Raw genomic sequence first — 16,682 nt, 5'->3', positions numbered from 1 at the left:
ATCAAAAAAGTTACTTTTCTATGAACAGACATATTTCAACGCATGTTCAGCCGTTGTTTCAGTTTTTTGGTAGGTACACGGTAAAAATGTCGCATTTATACTTCATTAGTCCGGTATACAATCGATCGAGGACCTCCTCTGACTTGAAATAAGCTCTTTCACTCGAATGCTAAGAACTGCCTATTGCCTTTGACGTGGGAAGGTAAATTCTTTCAATGAAGCTTAAGACTCAAGGTTTCTTGACATACAAAGGTGGATTCCATTTCGTTTGGTAGAGAAGAATAAAATAGACTAAAACGGTTTATTATACATTTTATTGTAGTTTTATTAAGGCGCTAGCGTCGCATAAGATATTTAAACGTGATTCGATGTTTTATTGCTCGTAAAACTACAGGCGTTTAAGCGTGATTGATAAAGACTAACCCCTTCACAATATCTTACATTGTTACCGATAACATGTGTAATGGCGTATTAGTACCTACCGTTTGACACATTTAAAATGGAATTTGTTTTAGGTATTAAATTGCTATCCTCCATGTGGTGAATTTCGAAGAAATATTCTCTTATAGAAACACGGAATAAGTACTAGTAATACCTAGGCACCAAGTAACAGCTGCCGGTAACCTTTTAACCGGTAAGGGCGACATACTTAGTAGCCAAATGAGGCAGAGGCGGGCAACACCTGTTCATAATTATAGTCCCATCATCATCATCATCCCAGCCTATATACGTCCTACTGCTGGGCACAGGCGTCCTTTGGCGGCTGGGCTTGGGCCGTAGTTCCCACGCGGGCCCAGCGCGGATAGGGAACTTTACACGCACCATTGAATTGCTTCGCAGGTTTGTGCAAGTTCCTTCACCGAAAAAGCTCGGGGTAAATTTCAAATGTAATTTCGCATATGAATTTCGATAAACTTAGGGGTGCGAGCTGGGGTTTGAACCCACGATCCTCTGCTTGAGAGGCCATAGGGCAAACCACTAGGCCACCACGGCTTAGTGTATGTAATATATACCTACCTAATTATTCGACATACCTAATGTGTCTCATCATTTACAAACAAAACAGTTGCAAGTCGTAAGGAGGAAGCCCACCGGCCATGCGTTGCTGACAGCGGCCCCTGTACCACAAATGTTACAAGTGCTAAAATTCCACATAATTGTCACTTTTTTGTTTGAGAATGTTAACAATTATGTCGATTTGTAGTACTTGTAATTTTTGTGGTACAGGGGCCTGGTCTAGGAGTAAGTAAGGGACTGAAGGTATAACACTAATAAACTTATTGTCACGTTAAAGTTCTCACTCACGATTACAGAAGTTATTACACGTTTCAGCCTACAACTACTCCAATTAAATTCGATATAACAGCTGTTCATAGTTAACTAACGCGGCAACTTTCGCTGAGCAACAATGAGTTGTGAAATTTCTCGTTTAATGCCGTACCGCGTTGAACTTCAAATACTCAAATCAAGCCGCCATTCTGTAACTACGTACCTACAGACTTGTTGGCGCCAGGTGCTGAAAAGTTAAGGTACTATTTGGTACTAAACATACTTAATTTTTTCCTTTTTGTTGCTTGTAGTTAAGAGTAGGTAGGTATAGTCAAGTGTAAAATATGAACTTATTCAAAGTTTCAAAAATAAGTATCATAGACTCTTATTCCGACGCAATAAGGCCGTAGTAACAAAATTTTGAGTGGTTCGAATAGATACTTATTTTTTGCACTTGACTGTACTTTAATGCTAATGGGTGTGCAATTTGAATTGAAACTGTGTTAGAATAAATAATTTACCACCATCAAAAATATATTCGCGCATCAAAACTTTTTACTAATCACCAAAAAACAAATTGAACACATATAATAAGTACGTAATCAATGCCTATAATTAGGTACAGTCACCAGCACCAGTATATGACACAACAAGCGTGCATAAATATCTGATACGACTCTATTTCTAGGGCCGGAAGGACGTGTCAGATATTTTTCTACGATCCGCTGTAGCAGATATGAATGCTGGTGACTGTATATACAAGAGTGCCAGTTATGTTAGTATTCGCAGAACACATTAATTCAAGCCATTTGATTAGTGAAATTCTAGTCTTTTTTACTCAATAGCGTATCATACTAAATTGTACAGGTATGTAACATTTTTCAAATTAAACTATATAACTAACAGCGGCGGCCTTGCTCTTTGCGAGGCTCCGGGCGGCAAGTCTTTGCGAGGCCCTTTGTCCTCCGTGAAAGTATGTGATGCGAAAATATAGTAAACACTTTTTTTTTAATTTGCTTGGGTTGTTGCTCGAGGCCCCTGCAAGAGCGAGGTCCCGGGCGATTTCCCTGTTCGCCACCCCCTAAGGCCACGCTGCGAAGCTGTTAGAGGCATTCAGATAAGAATGGTATCGTGTTCTATCGAGGCTTCACAGCAGTGATGACCATGATCATGTATGGACTTTGTTTTAGCATTAGTAGTACCTACTCTCATACTAATAGACACTTGCAATAAGGTTCAGCCCGTCATTATACATTGATCATTGATCTGTAAAAGACCTCTCATCGCATTGCAATTCAACATTCCGCCGGGCAGGCCCTATTATGGACTTACTACGAAGTGCAAAATTCGAACTTCGTCATCTTGTCGTCCCGCTTCAGCGCTGACGCTAATATTAATTTATACAAGAGTGAGAGGGACGGTAGGTACGATACGAACTTCTATTTTCAAATTTCGTAGTAACCCCCTGAACAACGGACCGAGAAAAAACCATTCTCCTCTGAAAACGTTCGAATAATCGCATAGGGCACCTACACCGACAGTCCCCACCGCGTAGAAATTTGGGAACATAATGCTATTGTTTCAGGCTGAATAAATCCGCGTTTGTTTACCAAGACAATATATGGGATAACAGAAAAAGCATATTTGTCAGAGTAAAATATAACAACCCTCATAGACAAGCATGGGCTAATGCGACGTGATTTGGGACAAGAAGCTTGACGAAGTGGCGTCGTGAGGCGAACGAGCGCGCCGACCGTGACACATGGCGCGGCTATAACATTATTATGACGAAAAACTACATTTCGCCCTTTTTGCCATTGGAATAGCAGTTATCTATCATGCCGTATATAGCTCTTGATAAATAGTTTTATGACGTTTTATATGCCTTTGCAATGTTATGACTCCCGAGGTGAGTGCGGGATACATTTGGCGCCATTTATCGCGACAATGTTTGCGTGATGGATTATTTTGTGTATTTATTGCCAGATACCTAAATAATGAAAGCAAGATGATGACAAATGCTCGGTTTCAAGTGGATCTAGAAGTGTTTTATACAAGCTTGCAATTTTAGGATTTCGTACTTCAGTACAAAAAGAGGAAGCCTTAAGTATATAACATGACTTGAACGTCCTTCTGTTTCTTCTGTCTGTCAAGTCCCATTTTCTTAGGAACACGTGTTGGTATGAAGTCAAAATAATTATGAAGCATTTAGGGCCACCGTAAAATCAAACAAAATACCTGACTGCATAATAGAATTTTATTCAACAGTTGTATAACAGGGTTCAAAAAAGGTGAGTGACGTGAGTTACGATGTGACTTTAGCGAACATCGTAAGAAAAAGACGCCACGAGCTTTTTATGAATTATACAACGTTGCATACAATAATTTTTCTTCGACTGGGTACTTATTAATTACAATACAAAATTAGAGAAATAGTAAACTTTAAACGTTTTCATACTTTAGTAAACAGTATGGCAAACGCAAAGAGAAGGTAAACAAGAAATATGAAAATGTCAAAATTAACGTTTACTTGCCTGTGACGATGTTAAAAATACGCGTTACTTATGTTGACAGGCTTGGATTATGTTCGCAAAGTTTTTATTCTGTATAAAAATCATGTAAAATATGTAACTGGCTGCACCTTAGCAGCCTGTCCGAACGTACGAATTAAGAAAACAAAGTAAGTGGTTGCAGTATCGTTTTAGCAACATTACGATACAGCATCGTACCCCTACTTGTTTTATAAGGTTTTTATACAGAATACAGTAAACCTACATATTTTATATGGTTTATATACAGAATAAAAACTTTCCGAACATAATCCATAGCCTGCCAACATAGTAACGCGTATTTTTAACATCATCACAGGCAAGTAAACGTTAATCAAAAACAAAATTTAACTTAGGTAGATAATTTTTGTCATTTTCATATTTCACCTTGTTTACCTAATGTTGTTTACATTCTCTTTGCGTTTGTCATACTTTTTACTAAAGTATGAAAACGTTTAAAGTTTAAGTACTATTTCTCTAATTAATTTTGTATTGTAATTAATAAGTACCCAGTCGAAGAAAAAGTATTGTATGCAACGTTGTATAAGTAAGTCAAAAAAAGCTCGTGGCGTCTTTTTCGCTAAAGCTCACATCGTTACTCACGCCACTCACCTTTTTTTGAACCCTGTTATACAACTGTTGCATAAAATATTATTAAATAACAACTAGAAAACAAGTCTTGTACAAATATTTAATCCTAATGCGGAATATAGCGAGTTCAACAGTCGGGACCCATTATTAGGAGTTTTTGGGTTAGTCACATTGTTTAATGTACTTAGTAAATACCTTGTTTAACGTGGAGGATGCCACGATAGGGAAATCTATGTACCTGCTTTAGATACGTAGGTACTAGGTACCCGTAGACATAGGATAAAGTAGTAATGAGACCGAAAAAATGATCCGCAAACAAACAGGCCGAAAAACTGAAGGAGTTCCGAAAATGAAATTACCTGTACTTACATTGAAAACTTTACCCACACAAAAATAAATCATCAGTATCCGTATCCGGATTTACCTGTAACAATAGAGTAAGTGCAGAGGAGAATTGTCCAGAGCAGAACAGTGGAGCGTATTTAAAGTAGATGAACGTTTTTTTATAGGTAGGTCGGTACATGTTAACTCTTCAGCTTTTATATATAATATAGCCACCGCTGGGCACAGACCTGGACTAAGGATAAAAGAGTTTGAGTTGTAGTTCCCACGTGGACCCAGAGTGGATTGGAAACTTCACACACACTATTGAATCGCTTCGCATGTCCACTATGTTATTGAACGAGTTAGGAGTCATTAGCCAAGTTACTAGGTATAACGCTTTCCCAAATTAATTCGGCTTGGTCTGTTAAGAGCAATCAATGCTTAAGACACGTAGAGAAACTTACGGATTCAGCAAAGTTGTTAAAAGCCAAGCATAAAGTTTGAACTTCGAATCCTAATTAGTAATGGCTTTACTTATTCACAAAGTTCATTGGCTTGCTTTGCTTCGCATTACAAGCGAGGCCTCGTAAACTGAGCAGTTTACTGCGGTCGAGATTCTTTGTTTTTCCCCGCGCCCAGTTTATTTTTTTCAGTCACTTTCAATGTAAATTGCATTGGTCTCGCGAGGCAAACAAAGCCTGAGACGCGTCGCGGGCGCCGGCCGTTCTCGTGATAAAGCGACTTCAACCCGTGGAATGACACCATTTCGTTACACCTCATCACCTGCAAGTTCTCAGCTCACCCTCAAATTTTATTCCCCATTTCGGGGTTATTAGCCTCCTCGTGACCTGAAGTAAGCGGCGCCAGTTTTCAAAATTGTAGCCTATTTTCTCGTTAATGGTGCGCAAGTATTCATACTTTCATTTCTGTACTGTCCGCATAATGTCGTGTGAAGGTTAATTTATAGCGCTTTCCATCATGCAATATTTTGCTTGGTTTTTGGTGTCAGAATGGGGCTGTGCGTTGCACAAAGGTTTCTTGTTAGGTATAACATATTTAATTAATAAATATATGTATAGGTTCATGCGTAAACCAGTTAGCGTTTGTCACTTCTTTAACTCCGACTAAAAATATTTTAGTTTATCTGCCCTCATTATATTTAACTAAAGCAAAGTTCGTAGTAATATTTCGAAATTATTATTTTCTCCGCAATCAAAATCAAAGGTCTTTAGCTTTCATAAAAGCGTACGTAGTTCAATCAAGCCCCATTAGTATTTCACCCTCAATCCAGCCAGGCTGTAAGTATTCTCGCTCAAACAGTCAGACAGCGACCTCATTAGACCTAACTGAGCATAGTTGCAGGTACACGTACGAGTTTGCCTAGATACACGCGCCTATAGGTCACAAAACATCGAACATGAGTCCGACTCGGTGGCGCTGTTCGTTCAGCTCTGAATTTCCGGCGACCGACAAGAGTTGTCGAGTTCACGGAACAGTACAAGGCCTGACGTGACATCTTCGACTATTCAAGTTTGGCTATTTTCGTTGAGTTTATGAATTAAACTGGGGTGATATCGAAACTACACCGCAATTCCAGCTATCACTCCACGTTTCTTAGTATTACGTTTGATGTTCCTTCTGATTATCTCGATACTGAGAATTGGCCTATGATACACTTTGAAAGGCCATGGGCTGGTATGCCTACTCGTACACACCCACAGCATAGCATATTTGTATAGCGTAGACAAACTTGATTAGGTATATAAACAAAAGTCACGTAAAACGGCTCTTTAAAGTTACAGTTTTGTTTTTATTAGTGTTCAACCAAGGATTTTTCACGATTCACATGCTCAAGTGGCATGAAATTAACCTTTTTCATCGAAACATTCCGTAAGTCGCCACGTTTCTGGTTCGCTTTGTATAGTAGGTAGTGTGTAGGTTAGGTACTATAACTTTGTTACTTGTAGATTTGTTGTGTATAGGCACTATACCTTTACGTTAAGTAATAAAAGGAGAGCTTTTATCAACATACTTGCTATCATATTCTAATAAACGATATTAGAAGAATTTGCTACATTACTTTTTGTTTCTCGAAAATTCTACTGACACATTACGAAACTGAGAAACATCACTCACAAGTTTATTAATGGTGCTCAATAATTACAAGTAGGTATTTAGTAGGATTAATCCGTCGTCTCTTGAAACTGACTTTCATTCGCTTTCGTAGAATTTCAGACCTGTTAAATCAAGCAATCTAGGGGTATTTAACAGCAACTGTCGATAGTTTCATACTAGATCTTTTGACATGTCTAGGTTATCGCGTAAACAGCAACACGGCTCGACAGGAATCGACGTTACTTGTCTGACGACGTCGTTCATTTTTCATTGAAGCTCAGACTCAAATGCCCTCCCCTCTATCTACTTACAAAGTTTTCAGACAAAGGTGGCGACCCTGACTTGCTGACTTTAGAAATTTTGCAGAAATCTTTAACTAGCTTATTGTATAACACCGAATTTGGCTTCGTGCTTACTCAGATTGGCTTTTCATTAAAACATAAAATACGCTTTGGTAAAAAAGTTTCCTAGTTTACACGAAAATTGTTTGGTGCCTAGCTGATTTGTTTTGTGTGTGACCAACACATTTCTACAAATATAAAGAATCCATATTACATTTGTGGCTTTGTAGCTTTCGCCGGAAAAATTGGCGAACATGATATTAGTGATTTCCTGCTACAAAAACGCCGTTTCCAATAGCTGTCCATTCTCAAAGTTATTATCCACTAAAACAATGCCCAATAAGTATAAAATATAACAACGACGATTTATACTGCCGAAACATAAAAAAACAGGAATGAAAACGTTTAGAAAAACGACAATTTGGAGTTACAATATGCCGACTGAGGAAGAGGGTTTGAATTGGGCCCCGGCCCATTTGTTAAATTACTGACTGTAAAAATTAATGTCCATTGATGTATGTGCCCGCCTCCGCCGCGTCAGCTACCCCGGATCCTGGGGGGCTACTACGAAATTAAAAAACGAAGTTCGTATCTTACTGTCCCTCTCATCCTCGTATTAAATGATATTAGCGTAAGTGGGACGCTACGATATGAACTTCGATTTTCGAACTTTGTAGTATATAGCCCCCCTGGTAGCTATCGGTATCTTTATTTCACTCCTAAAAAGGATTGACATCCAACGGTAACGGAACTGTGTTCTAGGCATTTCATTGACTTTTTCGTCGTTTCACTGTTGAATCGTGAACATTTTTTCGCTCAAGCAGCTCCTGAATATCTATTTTTCTGTATTTATGAGTAAAAAGTAGGTACCTATTAAAATATCACCAAAAAATAATTAAGATTTAATAGCCCCCGGCCTAGAATATAAGATAAATTTATTAAAACGCTTAACACTAATTAAAATAAATTATACGTTAAATAATTATACGTTAGTAGGTACATATTCTCTCAATTAACCTTAGACCTCCTCAGACATAAAAAATTTAGGTATTTACGATTCTTTTATACATACGGTACCACAAAAAATGATGTACCTATCTAATCGACGCAGTATCGAAACGGGAAAATACTTATATTATACTTAAGTTTGCTTTTATTTTTGCGTTGCGAACTTTTTACATGTTTTTTATATGGACTTCACCAGTAGGTATAGGTACCTATAGGTATAGGTAATCATGTAACGGAAAATTTCAGTTTGATTTTCACGCACTTCCTATTGTATTGATACGAAACTTGGCACTTATGCGTGATTCTGATACCATTAGGTACAAAAAATATGGCAACATTGATATGATCTGATTTTGGAGCCGCAAACTAGGCATTCTTGAACTTCAAGAAAAAACAACTTACCTGGCCGTATTGGGTTTTTTAGAATAGTCTCAGGGTGCACTTTGTTCCAGACCGGTAGGTTGTTATGCAGGTTTACCATTAACCTGTCCTCTCCCAGAGGCACAAATTTGTGCCCAAATTCCTTTGATCCTGTTATCCTGGGAGATGACAGATTAAAGCGTGTATTTAGGTTTTTAAACTATTTATATACTAGCTTTTGCCCGCGGTTTCGCCCGCGTGGAATTCGGTTATCGCGCGCTGTTCCCTCGGGAACTGTGCATTTTTCCGAGATAAAAAGTAGCCTATGTCACTCTCTGGCCCATAAACTATCTCTGTGTGAAAAAATCATGTCGATCCGTCGCTACGTTTTGACGTAAAAGACGGACAAACATACAAACACACACACTCTCGCATTTTTAATACTAGTATGGATTTTTAATATGATAAGGAGAAAATGAAAAGGTGACTCATCCGATGGAAATTAATCACCGCCGCCAGCGGTCGTCTATAACATAAGTGGGGTTACGGTAAATAACGTAATAATTTTAGGAACATCAACATTTTTACATGTCTTCTTATTTCAATGCAGTTGTATGTCAAATCTGAAATGGTTTGAATTATAATATCCCAGTTTATCAGTGATTTCCCGGGTCACAAAAATAGAAATAAAGTTAGCGCTCCCTGTAGGAAGCATACGAACACATACTACTGTAGCTGTAGGTACACATTTTAGCGTTCAATCAACACTGTTTATGAGCGTAGGATAAGGCGTATATTTTTAACAAAGGCTGATCGACAACATTTAGTAGCCGCATGCATTATGAAAGAGGTTTTTAAGTGAGTCATAAATTCTATCTTCAGGTCAAGATGGGCTGAATCGCATAATAATAAATATTTATTGAGCCTGGCATTCGATATACTATATTCGAGAGAATTTTGAACAAAAAAAAAACAGTAAAAGAGATAGCTCGTCACAAGATTTACTTTTCTTTAAATATACGTTACCGAGTTTTTATTCTGTTGTTGCTGTGTCCACATAAAGAAGCGACCACACCGTTGCGCAAATTACGGAGGCGGTGCGGAATAGCAGTGACGTGCCGTAAACGTCAGGACTTTACGGCATGCTCTCCACGCAAAGACGTTAGCGTAATTTGAGCAGCGATGTGCAGGGCATGCTATAAAATCGTGACGCAGAATGACGTCGTGATTAGAACTTTGTGTTGTCTATTTGTACTTAATAATATTGATGTGTCTTTTGTTCTGAATAAATGTATTTTCTTACTTTCTTTCTTTCTTACGGCACGTCACTGCGATTCCGCACCGTCTCCGTATTTTGAGATGCAGTGTCGCCGCTTCTTAACTACATATCATGTTCAAGTTTCTATCCGAATAAGCGGCGGGTCAGGATTGTACAAGAGAAAACGCTTTATATCTCCTCAAGCCGTCAAGTGCAGGGTGAGCGATGTGTGCCGATGACAGCACACTATCTAAATCTCGCCCGGCCAAGTGTGGGCCGGACATGTCCGGGACGCTACCTGCCGGTCAAAGCCTAGTCAAGCGTAAATTTTACGGCACTCCCTAATCATGAGTTTGAATAAGGTTGAGGATAAATAAAGGTGCAGAGTATGAATGGATAAAATATGTATATCGCTTTGGGTCGGATTTATAACAGCAGGCGGGTGACAGGATATTTTCTGGGCACATTTTTCTGAGGGGATTGCTGTAGGAGAGACGGACATCAAAGAAGTAGCAATGGCATAATACCTAATAGATTAAACAAGGTTTACACGCTGTTCCGCCCACGTTCAACAATGCTTTCTTACCCTGAAGGGTACATAATAATGGCTGTATGTAGGTACCTAGATCTCGAACTTGGTTCTGGGTACGTACTTTTTTTCTAAAACTTGAAAACATTTTTTTTATTTGACTGGATGGCAAACGAGCAAGTGGGTCTCCTGATGGTAAGACATCTCCACCGCCCATAAACATCTGCAACACCTGGGGTATTGCAGATGCGTTGCCAACCTAGAGGCCTAAGAGGTGTTTTCCCATAGATAATCTGAGATAATTAAGTTAGTTCAAGTCTAAGATCCCCCAAAAATATATAAGATTTGTTCGTTTGACGGTAGGTTTTGGATGAAAGGTAAGATAATTATGTCCGTTTTCTAGAGGTGTGAACCGGTCACGACAAACAAAGCAGGTTTTCGCTGTATTCTAAAAAAATACAGTCCAGTTTTCAACAGTGTATGTAAGTAGTTAATTAAATCAGAAAAGTTCACAAATTCGCAATATTTTCAGTTCAATATCTCAAAAAAGTCTGAACGACTAGATAATTGACTTATTACTTAATAGAAGTTGAGTTTTAACAGTAGGGAGGTAGCCATAAACTTCAGGTGGTAGGACCTTGTGCAAGGTCCGTCCGGATTGCTACCACCATCTTGTTCGGTAATCCTGCCGCGAAGCAGCAGTGCTTGCACTGTTGTGTTTCGGCGTGGAGAGTAAGACAGCCGGTGAAATTATTGGCAACGCATCTGCAATACCCCTGGTGTTGCACATGTTTATGGGCGGTGGTGATCTCTTACCATCACGAGACCCACTTGCTCGTTTGCCATCTAGTCGAATAAAAAAACAAACAAAAAAAAAACAGAACCAAGTACAATTTTCAATAGACTTTATTATCTCAGACTTACCCCCTGTTTCACTATTCATTGATTAATTTTATGTGACAGATATCTGTGATGCCGTCTCTGTTTTTTCCGAATAGACGGAGACGGCATCACATTTATCTGTCCAATAAAATGTATCCATGAGTGGTGAAACAGGCCCTTAGATTAGACCGACTTTACCTGCGGCTTCGCACGCGTAAACCATTAAATCCGGCAGTTGAATTAAAATTTTGGGATTTTGCTAAATTCTCATCGTAGATGTCAATAACGTTTACATATAAGACACCCGTCTATCTAATCCTAGCGATTGAGATTTCAAAATGTTATCCCGATCCTGTGGGAATATCGGGATAACAAGTAATTTTCATCTAAATCCATTTAAAATTGTTTTTTTGGAATCTTTTTGTATTTTTTATTTCAATTCCAAATTTTTACTTTTACGGTCATCCCGTAAAACCGTAATTGAAAATACAAACTGAAAATATAGATGCACAGAAAAAACAGAAAAATAAGACCATCACTGTCTCATGTGACTGTCACTGTGTCATCATGGTCTTATTTTTCTGTTTTTTCTGTGCATCTATATTTTCAGTTTGTATTTTCAATTAAATCCATTTAGCCGTTTTAGCGTGAAGGAGTAACAAACAAACATACACACAGGAGTTGCGGGAAACTAGTGGATGCAAGTGTCGAGTTGTCGTTCATTGTGGCGTTCTAATGGGGCGGCCTTTGTTCAGCTGTGGACGTCTTCCGGCTGATGATGATGATGCATTCATTGTTTGTGAGTATGTGTGTATCATTATACACACATACTCACAAACTTTCGCATTTATGATGTGTATGTTTGGGGTCCATATGGCTCTCAATAAAATCTTATTCCTATTTTTAATTTTACTACCGATTTGTGTTCAGTGATGATTTTTTTCAAATTTTTTTCCTCATACTTTTTTGTTCATAAATTTTTATTTCTAATTTCGGAATTCATAACAGACAGTATTCATATTTTTTTACTCATAATGTCATTACTAAGAACATATCTCAACTCATAATGTTGTTTTTCATAAATTTTTCCTTCATAACAGACAAATATCATAACTTTCTTATTAATAATGGCGTTAATATGAAACATTTGAGCTCATATTATTGTTTTTCATAACGGTAACTACCTAATTCTTACTATGCAAATTATTACCTAGGATTTTTTCAAGATGTCATTTATGTGTTCGTCAAATGTACTGATTGGCAATTGGCATTCCTTAAATTAGCAACATATTGAATGCCATCCAACCTACTTTCCTAGTGGCAGTTATATATATTAGCCGCTATAATTTTTTTATTGTTAGCTATCCAATTTCATTTACACTATGGATTAAAAGATATATGACAATAAATTTATTACATATATTTATATATGTATAAAGCAGATGTATGATTATTGACATTATGAATTTCAATAATGCGGATAAATAACACTTATGATTAAGAAATTTAAGAAAACAAATATTAGTATTAACAAAATTATGAATATTGGGGTTATGAATTAGAATGATTAGGAGTTCTGATCGTTAGTAGTATAATAAAATATATGAAAACAAGGTGTATGAATAGTTATACTATTATGAATTCCGATGATTATGAGTTTCGATCGTTAGTATTAAAAAAAATATGAAGAGTGATCATTAATAATGATCATATTGATTCATCATAATAATAATACCTACATCATAATGATTAATTATGATGTAAAATGGTATGAGAAAAATTTTAGGACTTCCGATAATAGGACTTTAAAGTTATGTGAAAAAGCGCACCCGTATGTTTGTTATTTGTTTGTGTAAATATGTGTGGTGTTGTTGCATCCTACTGATGATTTTAGTAATCCATTTTGTTGTCTGCAAGATAATGTTAAAGTTACGTTTCTGGAATTGTACATAACCTTAACCTGTACCAAAGTCTTACACTGTGCCTGTACCTACAATGTAGAGGAACATCATTATTTACTGTACATTATATGCATGAGGGTGTTAGGTTATTTAATGCAATGTAAGACGGCTCAACAAGGCGACGTATGTACAGTGACATTAGATATTAAGCTTATTTCCCTCGGGCCATGCTCATATTGCAAGCAAACGCTGCACATATGCATAATAATATGTTAATTCATTGTTTCAAACCAAATTTATATTAAATCAAATGCATTGCATGTGTCTAGACCAGAATTATGGACTAAGCTGAGTATACCTATATATAGCTGGCCGATTTATGCGCGTAAAATTGAGACTAAATCGGAACTCATTATCATCACGCCAAGCAGATGCTCGTGTCCTAATGAGGGCTATCGCGTATGAATTCGCCACTAGAGGCGCTATTGTAGCGTGAGGTCTCCGAAATGTCAAATCTCATAGTTTTTGGGTGAGCTACGCGGGTTTATTTATAATTAGAATAATTTTGTGAAAAAGACTTTTCGTTGAAACAGATACTTATTACTAATTCTGGTGCAAAGGTTGTCCATCACGGTGTAACAGGGCAAAGCGGCAAGTCTATTGGGCGAAAGCTTTTCTTACCATAATATATAAGTTTATTTAGGTAAAACTTAAGTAAATGACCTGTTGAATATACCTAGTAGTGCACGGAGTTAATATGAGACATACGTCATTTTCTAAATATAAGTAGAACGTCGACTTATCTTTACGCACACGTTACTACTACATATGACAGATTACGAGGGGAGGTACAAAAATTCGCGGAACGAAGTGGTTGTGAATTAAATAAAACAATTGTTTTTTTTTAATAAGATTACCCTCGTCTTCAATGCATATTTTGGATGTACTTATTAATTTGTATAAAACCATTTTTTTTTTTAATTTGTCCTCGAAATTAGCCGAAATTACTTGCTTACTTAGCTTAGCTTGACTGAGACTTGACGAGGGCAGCAGTCGCAACATGGCTCTTGCGAACTGGTGCATTGTAATACAAGAGCAACACACCCTTTCACAACTTTCGCCTTCTTTTTCCTTTAATAGCTACTCTTAGCCTTTCTAGCAGCGTTGCGTTGTAACGAGGTGTCTGGTTTAGCACATATTCAAAAAAATAACATTTAGATTCAAAATTTCCTTTTCTAAATTCCACACCTGTTCGATTTACGTCAAGTAGCCATTCTATTCAGAGCCTCCGAGCTGAACAGATACATAGCTTATAATTTACTACTCCTATACGAAGGAAGGTTTTATCCTTATCCAGTTTCAAATTATTGTGCAGTGCATTAGTAAAGTTCCTTAAGTTCATTAGCTTGTAATACTGCTGGAATTCAGTGCTATTGAATTGTATAAAATAAAGAACTGGGCACGGAAACGCAAGTTGATTAACTATGTATTTTTATAATTGTTGATACAGTGTCAAGGCATACCTTTTAGATACTTAAGACCGCGTCTGTTTGTCCGCAGGTGCCTATTTATTATTATCTTAAATAAATATTACTGTCTGCCCTGTTCCTGCCTTCTTCATTACACCAACAACTTCCCCGGTCACTACCTTGTGACAGCGTATGCCCCAGTTATAGTGACTCCTTTATCATCATAGTCGATCAATAAAATTCCCTTGGAATCCCAAAAGATCGTCGCCATCAACTTTTCGGCTGATTCTGACACTCGAAACATCTTCGGTGGAAGTGCACCCTTCTTATGCCGCTGCATCGACTCCTGTTTCGACTCAGGTTGAAAGTGATGAACCCAAGTTAATTCTCCAATAATAATTCGATCTAATATAACTTCAGGGTTTTTGCCACACATGTTTAAAAACTGTTTCGATTCGTCAATTCTTTCTTGCATCTGTAGTGTTTTTAGTATTCTGGGTACCCACCTTGCACTAACTTTTGTAATACCAAGATGATCGTGCAGGATCCTCAAAATAGTCTTATTTGATACCTTAACTCATGCAGATAGCTATTTCTTTTTAAGACGAGCATCTTCCAGTAAGAGTTTTTTGACTTTTCGCACAATATCTGAGGACGTGGCATCGACCGGCCTTTCTGGGCGAGAGTCATCTTCAATGGACTCTGCTATGCTTGAATAGATTCTGCCACTTGTAAATCATAGCCTTACTAGGGCATTGACCCCCTTAAATAGCTGACATCTTATTCATTATCAATTGTGGAAATTTTCCTTACCTAGACAGGAACTTTATCACGGCACGATATTCAATTTGCTCCATAATGACTGATTTATACCGAAATAATATTTGCTTTCAAGGCGCTATCATATCACAAAACAAAAGACAATCTTGAGATTATTTTTTTATTTTTTTACCTTAAAGGGTCTCACTATAACTGAGCATAAACTTTGTATAATAATGTTTCCACCTAATACTTCATTCCGCGAAATTTGGACTCCCCTCGTATTTACTTAAGTTTTTTACATATACCTAATTGTCTCATTAGTTATTAGGTTATTATTTGTCACTTTGACTTTTGACGGACAAAACTTAGGTACCTATATTTTTCTTTCATAGAATATTTTTTTTAAAGATTTCACGAAAAAAGGGGTCAGGTATATACAAGTAGATACTTAATAGGGCTGCTAAATAAGTTTAGCTTACCATATTTTTCTAGATGTCTGTTACTTACAGGGTAGGTAACTAGAGAATTACCTCTCAAAAACCAAACTCATTTCAGTTATTTTAAGACACAACCAAAAAAGAAACAAACAAAGTATTTGTAAAAGCCCTAATGTATTTTACGTACTTGCCGTATTTGCGCTGAGGAATTTATATTTCTTTCTTTAAATCAGTGTTTTTCAACCTGTGGGTCGAGATCCCTTGGGGGGTCGCGAAGCCTCTTTAGGGGAGTCGCAAAGCTCCTATTAGTTGCTGGGAAAACAACTTCAGTAAAAAAAAACCAATTAAAAATATTTATTAAGAAAATGTTATATAACTAATAATATAAAGGACCATGCGCAACTTTGCATGGGAAGTGTACCAAAAACCAACAGAGCTGAGAATTATGTCGTTAAATAGGTCTTTACGTGTACTTCATTTCATTCTATGGGCACCAAGTTCAATTTCATTGCAAAGCGGAGACATTCAATTATGATTGGTTTTTTGGAGTCTTTTTGTATTTTTTATTTCAACTCCAAATTTGTTACTTTTACGGGTATCCCGTAAAACCCCCCGGGCATTTTCGATATGGAGACATTCAAGTTTTATGAACAGTAAATATCTATGAGAAATTGTGTTTTACCTGGGCAGTTCTCCTTATAAATATAAATCCCGCTTTAAAAATCCTGGAGGGTAAATTAAGACAGATTTTTAAGCCGTGGTGGCCGAGTGGTTTGACCTTAGTATGGCCTCTCAAGCAGAGTATCCTGGGTTCAAACCCCGGCTCGCACCGCTGAGTTTTTCAAAATTCATGTGCAGAATTACATTTGAAATTTACCACGAGCTTT

This window comes from Choristoneura fumiferana, chromosome 12 (assembly GCF_025370935.1).
Source record: "Choristoneura fumiferana chromosome 12, NRCan_CFum_1, whole genome shotgun sequence".
NCBI classification, from domain to species: Eukaryota; Metazoa; Arthropoda; class Insecta; order Lepidoptera; family Tortricidae; genus Choristoneura; species Choristoneura fumiferana.
This window is presented reverse-complemented; position numbering follows the sequence as displayed.